At 44.6% G+C, this 16,695-nt stretch overlaps 2 non-coding genes across 2 annotated transcripts; both read left to right on the forward strand.

Moving 5' to 3' along the window:
• The first annotated feature begins 3,855 nt into the window (after positions 1-3,855).
• Trnas-uga (transfer RNA serine (anticodon UGA)) lies at positions 3,856-3,930 on the forward strand. Its single transcript has one exon. It is a non-coding gene; the product is annotated as a tRNA-Ser (tRNA).
• A 3,806-nt stretch (positions 3,931-7,736) lies between these two features.
• On the forward strand, positions 7,737-7,811 carry Trnas-cga (transfer RNA serine (anticodon CGA)). The gene has a single exon. It is a non-coding gene; the product is annotated as a tRNA-Ser (tRNA).
• The last annotated feature ends 8,884 nt before the right edge of the window (positions 7,812-16,695 follow it).

Below are 16,695 nucleotides of genomic sequence, written 5' to 3' on the forward strand. Positions count from 1 at the left end.
CGAGTAGTGTGAGGCAGCAGGTGCACGACTGGAAGCTCCATCTCAGTCAGAGCGGCATGCGAAGGCGCGGTGATGGGCTGCAGGCCCACATCATAATCAGACAGCCAGCAGGGGTGGACGATACGTCAGCCGGCCCGGGAGTAGAGGCGTGGGAAGGGGTGTGGCGTGCAATTGTGCCTGCCTCTAATGTGGATCGAGCCATCTGAGGAGATGAACGCACGAACTCTTGATGGATCACACTCTCGGGGGAGGGACAGGCTATGCACTATCTTCACATCTAGTTCCTCATTGAGTGTCGAGTCTACAGTGTCTGAAAGGAGCACGAGCACAGTCATCGAAAGCGACGATTGACACGTCGTCGACGTGGCTAGGTGGTACATTGCAGCGCAAGTTGAAACTCGGGGAGCAAGTCTCTCCAGTAGATGAAATGTCATCAAAACCTGCACACGGGATTGATGACAACATGCTTGGGAAATCCGTGAACTGCAGTGACGAATCATCAGAAGGAGAAGGCTCTACCATGGGATGAGCTAACTCGTTGTCAGGCTTGGCAGTGGAAAATTCGTCCAGATGATCCGACTGGGACGGCAGAGGGGCGTCGGAGTCCATGAAAGCAGGTTCAAATGGCTCTGAGCACTATGGGACTTAACTACTGAGGTCATCAGTCCCCTAGAACTTAGAACTACTTAAACCTAACTAACCTAAGGACATCACACACATCCATGCCCGAGGCAGGATTCGAACCTGCGACCGTAGCGGTCACGCGGTTCCAAACTGACGCACTTAGAACCGCACGGCCACACCGGCCGGCCATGAAAGCAGGCTTGAGCCTGTGTAGTGAAACGGTCTGCGGGCGATCTTTAACCATAATGTCGAACGTCATTTCACCCCTTCGGAGTACTTCAAAGGGGCTGAGGTATGGGGGTTGCAGGGGTTGTTTAACGGAATCTTCCCTGAGCGTAATGTGGGAGCATGTGTTGAGTGCGGTTGCCACGTAAATGTTCGGTGGGGAATGACTGACAGGCGGGTGTAGCCGTGCATGTCTAAAGTGGGTGCGCATTCTACTAATAAAGTCTAGGGAGGTGGGGAAATCCTCAGGTGCTTGGGGCAGGATAAGTGCCCCAGGCAGAACCAGGTTCTTGCCAAAAACAAATTCAGAGATGGTTCCCTGTAAGTCAAGTTTAAAGGTCGAACGGAGACTGAGTAACACCCAAAGAAGCGCCTCAGACCAGAGGCAGTCATGGCACCTGCGTGCTGTATTAAGGGTGTGGTGCCATCGTTCCACTAAATTGTTGCTTTGTGGGCGGTAGGCTGTTGTATGATTTTTTTTTTTTTTTGATACCACTAAGGTTACACAGAATCGTAAAAAGTGCAGACTCAAACTGTCGACCCTGGTCGGTGGTGATGGTGGACGGGCAACAGAACCTAGTGATCCATGATGAGACGAATCCCTTGCCCATGGTTTCTGCTGTGATGTTGGGTAAAGGAACAGCTTCCACCCAACGAGACATGCGGTCGATTGTGGAGAGGATATATCTATGGCCCTCTGATGGTGGCAGAGGGCCAATAAGGTCGATATGTACATGACAAAAATGTCCTTGCGGAATGTCAAACTTGGCAAGAGGGGAAGAGGTGTGGCGTCTGATTTTGTTGCGTTGGCAGGAAATGCAGCTGCGTGCCCAGGTTTGACAGTCCTGCTTAACATTTTTCCAAACAAAACGTTTGGTGATGAGGCGGGTGGTGGTGCGGATGCCAGGGTAGGCGAGGTAATGCAAGGCGTCGAAGGCTTGTAGGCGCAACGTGGGAAGGAGCAATGGCCGCAGAGTGCTGGTTGAAGAGTCGCACCACACTTCGTTCAAAACGCCGGGGAACTTGGCTTTGGTAAACACAAGAGATGTCTGAGGATCCATGAGGAGAGCTTGAGATTCCTCGTCAGAGGCCTGGAGAGCGGCAAGGTCAGATAAATCGATGATGCATGAGACAGTATTGATCCGCGAAAAGAAATCAGCGGGGATGTTTTTCGTGCCTTTGATGTAGCGTACGTCCGTAGTAAATTGAGAGACCAGGTCAAAGTGGTGGAAATGCTGAGGGGGTGGGTCCTTCGGAGGATTGCAGAATGTGTCCGCCAGTGGTTTGTGGTCAGTAAGGATGAAGAAAGAATGGCCCTTAAAGTTGAGGCGAAAGTGTTTGATGGCTTCATAGACTGCCAGAAGTTCTCTATCAAAAGCGGAATATTTCTTCTGTGCTGTAGACAGTTTCTTAGAGAAGAAATGAATGGGTGAAACCGTGTCGCCTTTGCGTTGCTGTAATACTGCCATGACCGCGATGTCGCTGGCATCCGTAGTGATGAACAACTCGGCAGATGGATCAGGGTGGGCGAGTACGACGGTAAGAGCTAACACTGTCTTCAGAGCCCTGAAGACCTCTAGCAAAGATACAGTCCAACGTACTGACTTAAGGCCCGAAGTCTGTTCGCCAGACAGCGAGTCTGTCAGCAGGGCCCGCACGGAAGCGGCAAAAGGTAGATGTCGGCGGTAGTAATTTATTGTACCCAGGAAACGTTGGAGGTCTTTGTACGTATGCGGGGGTGGCAATGATGTGATAGCCTACATGCAGGATTTGGGAGGCTGTATTCCATCTGCGGAGACAGTCTAACCCAAAAATGTCACAGAAGACTGGCGCAACTGGAATTTATCTTTGTTGACGTCAACACCGTTGGAGTTCAAGGTCTGGAGGACTTGGGATAAATGATCTTCATGGTCCTCAGTCGACTTGCTGAAAATGAGGATGTCATCCAGGCATGCAAAGTAGAAGTTGAACTGTCGTAAGATTGAGTCAATGAAATGTTGCCACGTTTGTGCTGCATTCTTTAAGCCGAATGGCATGAAATTGTATTGGAACAAACCGAGCGGCATGATGATAGCAGTCTTTGGAATGTCTTGCGGCTCTGCGGGAATCCGGTGATAGGGATGTTTAGTCAATCACACTGAAGATTACGGTGCCCGATAACATATGGGTCAAATCATTTATGTTCAGCACTGGGTAATTGTCCATGATGGTATGAGTGTTTAAGCGTCTGCAATCACCACACATTCAAAAAGAACCATCGTGTTTGGTGACGAAGTGAATCGGTGAAGATCAATTGCTGTCCGATGGCTGTAGAATGCCTGCACCAGAAGTTGATTAATTTGCTGCCAGGCCGAGGGCAACTTATTGGGGATGAGGCGTCTAACCTTGTGCCTAATAGGAGGGCCGGCAGTGGTAATTATCTTGTGTGTTATTCCGTCAGTGACGGAAGAGACTGAGAACTGCACACGAGGCAGAGTAACGTCCTGACGTGAAGTTTTGGCACAAGTGGGGCACGATGAGGCGTAGCCGTTAGCGCGAGTGGGAAAAGGCAGCACAAAACTCATATGCCTATTACGTGAGTGCGGCGTGCGCTTGTTTGGAGAGGTCAGCTGTGCGCGCAGCACGGAGCAGATGCGGACGCGCAGTGACTGTCTGTTTTTAACTAAAGTGCATACTTCAAGTGCACATTCATATGTCCAGATACCCAATGAAGTAGACGTCGACCTGATATTAAGCTTTTCAGTGTGGTTTTCGGGATGTAAATTTTCTTGGAGCACCAGTACTGTATTATACCATGTTTGGTTCTTTATTGTGGCATAATGCCATATGTTCTAGAAGATGAAAACATGCACTTGAAATACATGATCACCAGCATCATGTCTCCGCAATATCCTTTCTTTTAGGAGTGCTAGTTCTGCAAGGTTTGTAGGAGAGCTTCTGTAAAGTATGGAAGGTAGGAGACGAGGTACTGGCAGAAGTAAAGCTGTGAGTACCGGGCGTGAGTCGTGCTTCGGTAGCTCAGTTGGTAGAGCACTTGCCCGTGAAAGGCAAAGGTCCCGAGTTCGAGTCTCGGTCGGGCACACAGTTTTAATCTGCCAGGAAGTTTCATATCAGCGCACACTCCGCTGCAGAGTGAAAATCTCATTCTGGAAACATCCCCCAGGCTGTGGCTAAGCCATGTCTCCGCCATATCCTTTCTTTCAGGAGTGCTAGTTGTGCAAGGTTCGCAGGAGAGCTCCTGTAAAGTTTGGAAGGTAGGAGACGAGGTACTGGCAGAAGTAAAGCTGTGAGTACCGGGCGTGAGTCGTGCTTCGGTAGCTCAGTTGGTAGAGCACTTGCCCGCGAAAGGCAAAGGTCCCGAGTTCGAGTCTCGGTCGGGCACACAGTTTTAATCTGCCAGGAAGTTTCATATCAGCGCACACTCCGCTGCAGAGTGAAAATATCATTCTGGAAACATCCCCCAGGCTGTGGCTAAGCCATGTCTCCGCCATATCCTTTCTTTCAGGACTGCTAGTTCTGCAAGGTTCACAGGAGAGCTCCTGTAAAGTTTGGAAGGTAGGAGACGAGGTACTGGCAGAAGTAAAGCTGTGAGTACCGGGCGTGAGTCGTGCTTCGGTAGCTCAGTTGGTAGAGCACTTGCCCGCGAAAGGCAAAGGTCCCGAGTTCAAGTCTCGGTCGGGCACACAGTTTTAATCTGCCAGGAAGTTTCACATCAGCGCACACTTCGCTGCAGAGTGAAAATCTCATTCTGGAAACATCCCCCAGGCTGTGGCTAAGCCATGTCTCCGCCATATCCTTTCTTTCAGGACTGCTAGTTCTGCAAGGTTCGCAGGAGAGCTCCTGTAAAGTTTGGAAGGTAGGAGACGAGGTACTGGCAGAAGTAAAGCTGTGAGTACCGGGCGTGAGTCGTGCTTCGGTAGCTCAGTTGGTAGAGCACTTGCCCGCGAAAGGCAAAGGTCCCGAGTTCGAGTCTCGGTCGGGCACACAGTTTTAATCTGCCAGGAAGTTTCTTATCAGCGCACACTCCGCTGCAGAGTGAAAATCTCATTCTGGAAACATCCCCCAGGCTGTGGCTAAGCCATGTCTCCGCCATATCCTTTCTTTCAGGAGTGCTAGTTGTGCAAGGTTCGCAGGAGAGCTCCTGTAAAGTTTGGAAGGTAGGAGACGAGGTACTGGCAGAAGTAAAGCTGTGAGTACCGGGCGTGAGTCGTGCTTCGGTAGCTCAGTTGGTAGAGCACTTGCCCGCGAAAGGCAAAGGTCCCGAGTTCGAGTCTCGGTCGGGCACACAGTTTTAATCTGCCAGGAAGTTTCATATCAGCGCACACTCCGCTGCAGAGTGAAAATATCATTCTGGAAACATCCCCCAGGCTGTGGCTAAGCCATGTCTCCGCCATATCCTTTCTTTCAGGACTGCTAGTTCTGCAAGGTTCGCAGGAGAGCTCCTGTAAAGTTTGGAAGGTAGGAGACGAGGTACTGGCAGAAGTAAAGCTGTGAGTACCGGGCGTGAGTCGTGCTTCGGTAGCTCAGTTGGTAGAGCACTTGCCCGCGAAAGGCAAAGGTCCCGAGTTCGAGTCTCGGTCGGGCACACAGTTTTAATCTGCCAGGAAGTTTCATATCAGCGCACACTCCGCTGCAGAGTGAAAATATCATTCTGGAAACATCCCCCAGGCTGTGGCTAAGCCATGTCTCCGCCATATCCTTTCTTTCAGGACTGCTAGTTCTGCAAGGTTCACAGGAGAGCTCCTGTAAAGTTTGGAAGGTAGGAGACGAGGTACTGGCAGAAGTAAAGCTGTGAGTACCGGGCGTGAGTCGTGCTTCGGTAGCTCAGTTGGTAGAGCACTTGCCCGCGAAAGGCAAAGGTCCCGAGTTCAAGTCTCGGTCGGGCACACAGTTTTAATCTGCCAGGAAGTTTCACATCAGCGCACACTTCGCTGCAGAGTGAAAATCTCATTCTGGAAACATCCCCCAGGCTGTGGCTAAGCCATGTCTCCGCCATATCCTTTCTTTCAGGACTGCTAGTTCTGCAAGGTTCGCAGGAGAGCTCCTGTAAAGTTTGGAAGGTAGGAGACGAGGTACTGGCAGAAGTAAAGCTGTGAGTACCGGGCGTGAGTCGTGCTTCGGTAGCTCAGTTGGTAGAGCACTTGCCCGCGAAAGGCAAAGGTCCCGAGTTCGAGTCTCGGTCGGGCACACAGTTTTAATCTGCCAGGAAGTTTCTTATCAGCGCACACTCCGCTGCAGAGTGAAAATCTCATTCTGGAAACATCCCCCAGGCTGTGGCTAAGCCATGTCTCCGCCATATCCTTTCTTTCAGGAGTGCTAGTTGTGCAAGGTTCGCAGGAGAGCTGTAAAGTTTGGAAGGTAGGAGACGAGGTACTGGCAGAAGTAAAGCTGTGAGTACCGGGCGTGAGTCGTGCTTCGGTAGCTCAGTTGGTAGAGCACTTGCCCGCGAAAGGCAAAGGTCCCGAGTTCGAGTCTCGGTCGGGCACACAGTTTTAATCTGCCAGGAAGTTTCATATCAGCGCACACTCCGCTGCAGAGTGAAAATATCATTCTGGAAACATCCCCCAGGCTGTGGCTAAGCCATGTCTCCGCCATATCCTTTCTTTCAGGAGTGCTAGTTGTGCAAGGTTCGCAGGAGAGCTCCTGTAAAGTTTGGAAGGTAGGAGACGAGGTACTGGCAGAAGTAAAGCTGTGAGTACCGGGCGTGAGTCGTGCTTCGGTAGCTCAGTTGGTAGAGCACTTGCCCGCGAAAGGCAAAGGTCCCGAGTTCGAGTCTCGGTCGGGCACACAGTTTTAATCTGCCAGGAAGTTTCATATCAGCGCACACTCCGCTGCAGAGTGAAAATCTCATTCTGGAAACATCCCCCAGGCTTTCTTTCAGGAGTGCTAGTTGTGCAAGGTTCGCAGGAGAGCTCCTGTAAAGTTTGGAAGGTAGGAGACGAGGTACTGGCAGAAGTAAAGCTGTGAGTACCGGGCGTGAGTCATGCTTCGGTAGCTCAGTTGGTAGAGCACTTGCCCGCGATAGGCAAAGGTCCCGAGTTCGAGTCTCGGTCGGGCACACAGTTTTAATCTGCCAGGAAGTTTCATATCAGCGCACACTCCGCTGCAGAGTGAAAATCTCATTCTGGAAACATCCCCCAGGCTGTGGCTAAGCCATGTCTCCGCCATATCCTTTCTTTCAGGAGTGCTAGTTGTGCAAGGTTCGCAGGAGAGCTCCTGTAAAGTTTGGAAGGTAGGAGACGAGGTACTGGCAGAAGTAAAGCTGTGAGTACCGGGCGTGAGTCGTGCTTCGGTAGCTCAGTTGGTAGAGCACTTGCCCGCGAAAGGCAAAGGTCCCGAGTTCGAGTCTCGGTCGGGCACACAGTTTTAATCTGCCAGGAAGTTTCATATCAGCGCACACTCCGCTGCAGAGTGAAAATCTCATTCTGGAAACATCCCCCAGGCTGTGGCTAAGCCATGTCTCCGCCATATCATTTCTTTCAGGAGTGCTAGTTGTGCAAGGTTCGCAGGAGAGCTCCTGTAAAGTTTGGAAGGTAGGAGACGAGGTACTGGCAGAAGTAAAGCTGTGAGTACCGGGCGTGAGTCGTGCTTCGGTAGCTCAGTTGGTAGAGCACTTGCCCGCGAAAGGCAAAGGTCCCGAGTTCGAGTCTCGGTCGGGCACACAGTTTTAATCTGCCAGGAAGTTTCATATCAGCGCACACTCCGCTGCAGAGTGAAAATCTCATTCTGGAAACATCCCCCAGGCTGTGGCTAAGCCATGTCTCCGCCATATCCTTTCTTTCAGGACTGCTAGTTCTGCAAGGTTCGCAGGAGAGCTCCTGTAAAGTTTGGAAGGTAGGAGACGAGGTACTGGCAGAAGTAAAGCTGTGAGTACCGGGCGTGAGTCGTGCTTCGGTAGCTCAGTTGGTAGAGCTCTTGCCCTCGAAAGGCAAAGGTCCCGAGTTCGAGTCTCGGTCGGGCACACAGTTTTAATCTGCCAGGAAGTTTCATATCAGCGCACACTCCGCTGCAGAGTGAAAATCTGATTCTGGAAACATCCCCCAGGCTGTGGCTAAGCCATGTCTCCGCCATATCCTTTCTTTCAGGAGTGCTAGTTGTGCAAGGTTCGCAGGAGAGCTCCTGTAAAGTTTGGAAGGTAGGAGACGAGGTACTGGCAGAAGTAAAGCTGTGAGTACCGGGCGTGAGTCGTGCTTCGGTAGCTCAGTTGGTAGAGCTCTTGCCCGCGAAAGGCAAAGGTCCCGAGTTCGAGTCTCGGTCGGGCACAGAGTTTTAATCTGCCAGGAAGTTTCATATCAGCGCACACTCCACTGCAGAGTGAAAATCTCATTCTGGAAACATCCCCCAGGCTGTGGCTAAGCCATGTCTCCGCCATATCCTTTCTTTCAGGAGTGCTAGTTGTGCAAGGTTCGCAGGAGAGCTCCTGTAAAGTTTGGAAGGTAGGAGACGAGGTACTGGCAGAAGTAAAGCTGTGAGTACCGGGCGTGAGTCGTGCTATGGTAGCTCAGTTGGTAGAGCTCTTGCCCGCGAAAGGCAAAGGTCCCGAGTTCGAGTCTCGGTCGGGCACACAGTTTTAATCTGCCAGGAAGTTTCATATCAGCGCACACTCCGCTGCAGAGTGAAAATCTCATTCTGGAAACATCCCCCAGGCTATGGCTAAGCCATGTCTCCGCCATATCCTTTCTTTCAGGAGTGCTAGTTGTGCAAGGTTCGCTGGAGAGCTCCTGTAAAGTTTGGAAGGTAGGAGACGAGGTACTGGCAGAAGTAAAGCTGTGAGTACCGGGCGTGAGTCGTGCTTCGGTAGCTCAGTTGGTAGAGCTCTTGCCCGCGAAAGGCAAAGGTCTTGAGTTCGAGTCTCGGTCGGGCACACAGTTTTAATCTGCCAGGAAGTTTCATATCAGCGCACACTCCGCTGCAGAGTGAAAATCTCATTCTGGAAGTTTTTTTTTCCTCAAGAATATGAATTTGGCACCCCCTTTCCCGGTAGCATCTACCTGCTTGCTGCGACTGCTTGCACAGCCAACAGCCACATTCCTGTAGCCAGAAGCGGGAGAATCTACTACTCAAACACGACTCAACTGTGCATACCCATGAGCCCACTCGCAACTCTTAAAACAAATCTAATGTAAACTGTTGTGATTTTGCGCTCATTGGGGGCAATTTATTGTTATGAAGCATTGCATAGTCTTCCTAAAGCCTTTGACACATTTTTCTGTTGGAATACGCTTGCATGAACACTGTGTGTCGTAGTACATGGCCGCATTTCGCTTTACAATTTAAGTTATTTTCGGTTTCTTCTCTCGTTTATGTTTTATTGTTGAAGTATTATTCTGCAGTAGCGTGATACAGTAATATCCTTTGTTAGAGAATCGGTTCTTACCAGTCAAAATTACAAAAATTTAACAGAAAACTAAAATAATGAAAAATTCTCGCAATTCTAAGAAATTCCCAAGTTTTTCCCGGTTTTCTTCCGGATGAAAAAATTCCTGGGTTTTCCCCGGATCTCCTAGTTGTCCCATGTTGTATACACCCTGTTGGTCTCATCCCCGAAAATCTTGTGGAACCAACACTATGGATGAGCCAGATGTGATGGTGGCAGTGATTGTGACAGTGGAGGAGATTTGTCCGCGTTAATCTGTTCCGGAATGTAAACTGGGACATGATGCGTGTGCGATTCTTGAGTGCTCGGAAAGAGGAGAGAGCAAACGAGTACTGCCCAGTGGTGTAGATGGCATGGAGGTGGAATGAGCCCTGCCTCTGCCCACAGATGGCCAGTAAACAGGCGGCATAATGCCAACCAGCAGTGAGAGGCGTGCTGGTTGTTTGCCAAGATGGCGGAGATGTTGTGTGTACAAGTGAGTAGTGTTCCTGCGAAAAACGAAAATAATATCGGTAAAAGTACAGTGTGTGTGAATTGTAAGCACGAAATTATTAAGTTAAATGAGTGTATTTCTAGCCTTCAGCAAATCGTCAGTGTATTGAGTAGTGAGATGTCAGAACTTTGAAAAGAAATAAGTGAGTCATTAGTCAAACAAAAGGCCAGTTCTCTTCCGCAAAAAACTCTAACGAGTGGACAAATATACCATATAAAAACAGAGGTGTGAATACGAAAGCATCACCAGGGAGTAAAAACACCAAACAGTTGGCGGTTAAAAACAAATTTCAAGTTCTTTCCATGAGTGAAGAGGCGAATTTAGGCCTAACACCATAAGGGAACGTGAACTTTTGAACAAACTTTGTAATCAGAATGATGATACAGGCTCTGAGTTCAGCATTAACGCAAACAATGAAGGTGCGAAATTGAGCATGCCATCTATTGTACATAATAATGGGACACCTATTGCACGTAGTAATGAAAAAGACACTGTTGTTGTTGTTGTTGTTGTGGTCTTCAGTCCTGAGACTGGTTTGATGCAGCTGTCCATGCTACTCTATCCTGTGCAAGCTTTTTCATCTCCCAGTACCTACTGCAACATAAATCCTTCTGAATCGGCTTAGTTTATTCATCTCTTGGTCTCCCTCTATGATTTTTACCCTCCACGCTGCCCTCCAGTACTAAATTGGTGATCCCTTGATGCCTCAGAACATGTCCTACCAACCGATCCCTTCTTCTGGTCAAGTTGTGCCACAAACTTCTCTTCTCCCCAATCCTATTCAATACTTCCTCATTAGTTATGTGATCTACCCATCTAATCTTCAGCATTCTTCTGTAGCACCAAATTTCGAAAGCTTCTATTCTCTTCTTGTCCAAACTATTTATCGTCCATGTTTCACTTCCATACATGGCTACACTCCATACAAATACTTTCAGAAATGACTTCCTGACACTTAAATCTATACTCGATGTTAACAAATTTCTCTTCTTCAGAAACGCTTTCCTTGCCATTGCCAGTCTACATTTTATATCCTCTCTACTTCGACCATCATCAGTTATTTTGCTCCCCAAATAGCAAAACTCCTTTACTACTTTAAGTGTCTCATTTCCTAATTCCCTCAGCATCACACTATCAATCAAAATGTACAACAGTGCAAAGACGATTGTAATGTATTATTTTTAACGGACAGTCACGGCAGAAAAATGACGAGACTATTCAAAGAAGACACGAAATACGACGCAACAGGTTTTGTGAAGCCAGGAGCAACAGCAAAAAACATTATTGGTGTTGATTTACAATAATGATGCGAAAAACGAAGCAAATAACTGTCTCACTGAAGTAAAGAAATTCCTGGAACGCAGTAAACAAAAAAATACGATAGTTGCAACATTACCACACAGATATGATCTAATGTATCACTCGTGTGTAAATAAAGAAATTCGTAAAACTAACATTAAAATAAAACAGATGTGTTCTTTGTTTGGAAAATGTAGCGTCCTTGATATAGGCAAATTGGGCAGATGCCAGCATACCAAACACGGAATGCATCTAAATTATGAAGGAAAAAACTTTGTATGTAAAATGATAAATGAAATCATTGCGAACAGAGAGAGAGCGAACAGAAAAATTCCATGTACCAGTATGGGACCACCCTCAGCAAAAGAAAAAGAAGTATCCTCAAAAGCAGCAGAATCGTCAGTGGCGGAACCAACAGCTTAAACAACATATTCAGCGGTAACTATTGGCCGTCCTACACGCAACAGAAATCAAACTCAGCGTTTTTTATGGTGAGTAACACGAGAGATGAGGATTCAAAGTTGCGTGAAGCATCTCTCTCGTGTGTTCAATATGAGTTTTCCACACTCCAAGCAATACTATCAACTAATGTACTGAAAAAAGCCACTCCTAGCAAACATCACGCAAATGCAGATGTGAGAAAAAATCAAACTTTGTCTTTATTCCACCAAAATATATGTAGCCTCAAGAATAAAATAGACCAGTTTCTAATAAATTTAAAAGACTAGTGTGAAAATGAGCCTGATATACTGTGTTTCTCAGAACATCACGTTATGAGCGGGATCCACATGATACAGATTGAGAACTTTAGTTTAGCTACTCATTACTGTAGATCTGTTATGGAAAAAGGTGGTGTTGCAATATTTATAAAAAATAATATAGTGTATAAATCCCTAGATTTAAGCAAATACTGTGATGAACAACATTTTGAGGTGTGTGGCATTGAGTTAACAGCAGACAGTGCAACTGTTATTGTTCTGGCTGTTTACAGGGCACCTGCTGGAAATCTAAATGTATTTCTAAGACACACTGAATCACTTCTGGCCCACCTATGTAGGAAAACTAAATCTATCATTGTTATGGGTGACTTGAATGTGGACCTTTTAACAGAAAATAGAAACAAGACAGATTTTGAACATTTAATGTACTGTTACAATTTAGTACCAGTGGTGGACACTCCAACTAGAGTAACTGCCAGCTCTAGCACTTTAATAGATAATGTATTTGTAGATAAGGATATTTGCAATAATTTAACCATGAAAAATATTATAAATGGTCTCTCTGATCATGAAGGGCAATTCCTCACTCTAAACCAAATGAATGTACAAAGAAAAGAAAATTTCATTTGGAAAACATTTAGGATTATAAACACACACACCACTGAAACCTATAATCAGCAATTACGGCTTGTGGACTGGTCTCCTGTATATGCTACAGTTGATGTTAATTCAAATTTTAATATATTTATCAATGAAGTTACAAGCCTTTTTGAAGAAGCATTTCCTAAAAAATCAGTGAGAGAAAACCTGTTCAAATCCGGAAACAAGCCTTGGATTACTAAAGGCATCAAACCCTCTTGTAAAACAAGAAGAGAACTATATGCTGCAGCCAGGAGTTCAAATGATAACAGTACGATTACACACCATAAAATCTACAATAAAGTTCTGAATAAGACAATTCAGGCAGCAAAGAACATGTGCTTGAAGGCAGAAATTGACAACTCAAGCAATAAAGTAAAAACTATCTGGAAATTTGTAAAGAAGGAAACGGGGAAAAATGCAGTTTGTAGTGAAAATATCCAAATCATAAGTGAGGGTAATCTTGTTAGCGATCCAAAAACAGTTGCAGACACATTCAACAACAGTAACAAAAATAGGTTTACAAGGGTCCATGAAGCAAGCCATCAATCTTTTGAAAGCTAGAGTACCTAGTTCAGTACAACACATGAAGGTAAAAACAGTCACTGTTCAAGAAATTGAAAGAGTTATTAAATCCCTGAAAAGTAAAAACTCTGCTGGAATTGACAACATTTCTAACAAATTATTAAAATACTGCTCCATCCATGTAAGTAAAGTCCTTTGCACATTTTTGATGCGTCACTTAAGCAAGGAATAGTTCCTGAGAGGTTTAAGTATGCAGTTGTAAAACCGCTGTATAAGAAGGGGGATAAGACGGATGCTGCTAACTATAGGCCAATATCACTACTGACAAGCTTTTCAAAGGTTTTAGAGAAACTAATGCATGCCAGGATAGTTAAGCATCTCAGTGAACACAATAGCTTCAGCAAAAGTCAGTTTGGATTTCAGAAAGGTTTGTCAACAGAAGATGCAATATTTGCATTTACTGGCAAACTCTTGGAATCTATCAACAAAAAACTGAAAGTGATTGGCATATTTTGTGACCTAACAAAAGCATTTGACTGTGTAAATCACCATATTTTTTTACAAAAAGCTGCACATCTCGGTATAAGCGGTGCAGCAGGGAAATGGCTAGACTCATATCTGTCTAACAGCAAACAAAAAGTTGTAGTAGATAGTCAAGATGGTGTCCCAGTATCTTCAGAATGGGGTACCATCACATGTGAAGTGCCGCAGGGCTCAGTTCTGGGCCCCCTACTTTTTATTATATTTATAAATGATCTTCCTCTCTCTACGGAATATTGTAGATTCAGCATTTTCACGGATGACACTACACTACTTATTGATAATTCAGTAGATAAGCTTGAGGTAACGGCAAATAAGGTTTTAAACGAAACAGAGAACTGGTTCAACATTAATGGTCTTATTTTAAATTACTGTAAAACAAACTACATTCAGTTCCACAAAACATCCAAAGATGAGGAAATATTTGTAAAGGTAGGTGAGCAGACAATAACCAGGGTAGGTTCCTCAAAATACTTAGGCTTGCATATTGATAGCAAACTGAATTGGTCAAACCGCATTGTGGATCTGTGTAAAAGACTAAGTTCTGCAACATACGCATTGCGCATTGTTTCTTCTTATAGAAATATGGAAACCATGAAGTCAGCGTATTATGGTTACTTTCATGCAATTATGGCATTTGGAATTATATTTTGGGGAAATCAGCCACTGGCTAAAAAAGTACTGTGTGTACAAAAAAGAGCCATAATGATCATGTGTGGAGTCCATCCTAGAGCCACATGCAGGAATCTTTTTAAGAAGCTTGAAATACTTACATCCACTGCGCAATATATATTCTCGTTGATGCGCTTCATAAGGAAAGAAAAATCCATCTTTAAGCTGAATAGTGCATATCACAGTCACAATACTAGAAGGAAACATGATATCCACTATGAACAGCCAAATCTAAGTATGGTGCAGAAAGGAGTCCATTTCAGTGGCTGTAAGATTTTTAATGCCCTCCCTTCAAGAATTAAGTGATTGGTAGATGATGATCTCTTGTTAAAAAAAAAAACCTTAAGGCAGTTCCTATTGCAAGGATCATTTTATACATTAGAGGAGTTCCTGAACTACAGTGTTTAACATCTCTTGTATTGTAAATTGCAAATGTATGCCCAAATTTGTATTTGTAATACCGAATATTTTTATTGTAAACATATATTTTGCAATATTTATTTCTCTGTAACACTTATTATTTTGTAATCTTTATCTCTCTCTAAAATGTATTTTTGTAGTGGGACCTAAGTTACTGTTTTTTGTTTTGTAATCTCTATCTATATCTAAAATGTATTTTTTTGTAGTGGGACCTAAGTTACTGTTTACTGTTTTTGTTTTGTTTTATGTATTACCATAAATTCTGGCCAAAAGCTTGTAAAATTGACATGTTCCATATCCTGTGATAGTGTCACAACATGGATCACCGGCACAAGAAATAAATACATAAAAAATAAAATAATATAAAATGTTGCAGTAATGCATACAGCTGATCTGCGATGGAAAGGTGAGAGCCGATAGACTAGAAGGAGTGCGACGGCAGGTAACTTGGCAGACCATACCACCCACAGGCATCATGTGTTCACTCAAAAGTAGCCGAAGGCAGCGCCAGAGTTGTGAAAGAGTGCAGTCCCCCAGGTGTTCCTCGTACAGGATCTTGATTATTAATTCCTGTGGTGAATGAATGAATGAATGAATGAATGAATGAAATTTTATTGTCGTTTAGCTATTACAGCAATTGACAAAGTCAAGTTACACATATACAAGTTATACAGCATATATACATGGGTTAAAGATCAATATGTGACATAAGTTTTACATAAAATACAATATTTAAAATGAAATAATATGAAAACATTGCATCATAACTGATTCAGTTAAAGAAATTATGCTACACTCTCCAAATCGGTACCACTATGATATTTTACAGTCATAAAATTCCTGAAGTGAGTAGTATGGGTTTGCAGCTAACCAACTGAACAATTTGTCTTTAAATACATCAAATGGAGCTTCTACCCATTCTAGTGGCAAATTATTAAACATCTTCATACCCACCACTTCGTAGCTGTTCAATGACTTGGATAATCTGTAGTAAGGTATGTCAAGATTGCTACTATTCCTGGTTCCATGAAAGTGTACATCTCTTCTACGCTGGTATTCTGATAAGTTGCTCTTTATATGCAGTAGGGCAGTGTAAATATACATGTTTATCACAGTTAATATTTTTAAGTTGATAAACAGTGGTTTGCAATGGGCCAGTTTATCACTGTTTGTGATAATTCGAATTACTTTCTTCTGAAGTACCAGAATGTCCTGAAGGTGTGAGCTATTGCCCCATATTAAAAGCCCATAAGATATAATACTTTGAAAAAAAGCAAAGTAGGCTGATCTTACATAGGCCGCAGGTACATGGTTTATTAAATTCTTTAACAAATACACCACTCTAGACAGCCTTGCACTAATGTATTTAATATGTGGCTCCCAAGTCAGTTTAGTATCTATAACAATACCTAAGAACTTAACACTATTCTTGAAGTCTTCTGCTGGCGGATCTCTCAAACTAAATACAATCTTTTGAGTTTTACTTTCATTAAGCAGGAACCCATTAGCTCGGAACCAGACTGATGCCTGTGATATTGTGTCATTTGCCACAGTTTGGAGCATATCAATGTCTGAGCTGATATTGAAAAAAGTGGTATCATCTGCATAGAGAATGGAGTGAGTATTTATGTAGGATGGTAGATCATTTGTCATTAGGATAAATAGCAGAGGTCCTAATACTGAGCCTTGTGGCACACCGCACTTAACTTCAGCTAGCTGTGATCTCTGTTTACCAATACAAACAATTTGTCTACGGTTGCTGAGGAAAGATTCAAAAATGTTGTCGAATTCACTGTTTGTGATTCCGTAATAAACTAGTTTGTTGAGGAGTGAAATATGCTCCACAGAATCGAAGGCTTTGCTCAGATCACAAAATGTAGCCTGAGCAAAATTTTTTCTTTCATAAGCATTAAGCACTTTTTTAATCAGGGAGTCAATGGCATGGACTGTGGATTTGCCCTTCCTAAAGCCAAACTGTACCGGAGTAATAATGTTATTACATGTCAGATAATCACACAACTGGGAGTAGATGATGGATTCCAAAACTTTAGATAAAATAGGTGTCAGGGATATTGGGCGATAGCTAGATGGGCAATTTTTGTCTCCTTTCTTGTAAATGGGCACTACCCTGGATAATTTTAATACTTCTGGGAATACTCCTT

The sequence above is a fragment of the Schistocerca nitens genome, chromosome 4 (assembly GCF_023898315.1).
Source record: "Schistocerca nitens isolate TAMUIC-IGC-003100 chromosome 4, iqSchNite1.1, whole genome shotgun sequence".
In the NCBI taxonomy this organism is placed as follows: Eukaryota; Metazoa; Arthropoda; class Insecta; order Orthoptera; family Acrididae; genus Schistocerca; species Schistocerca nitens.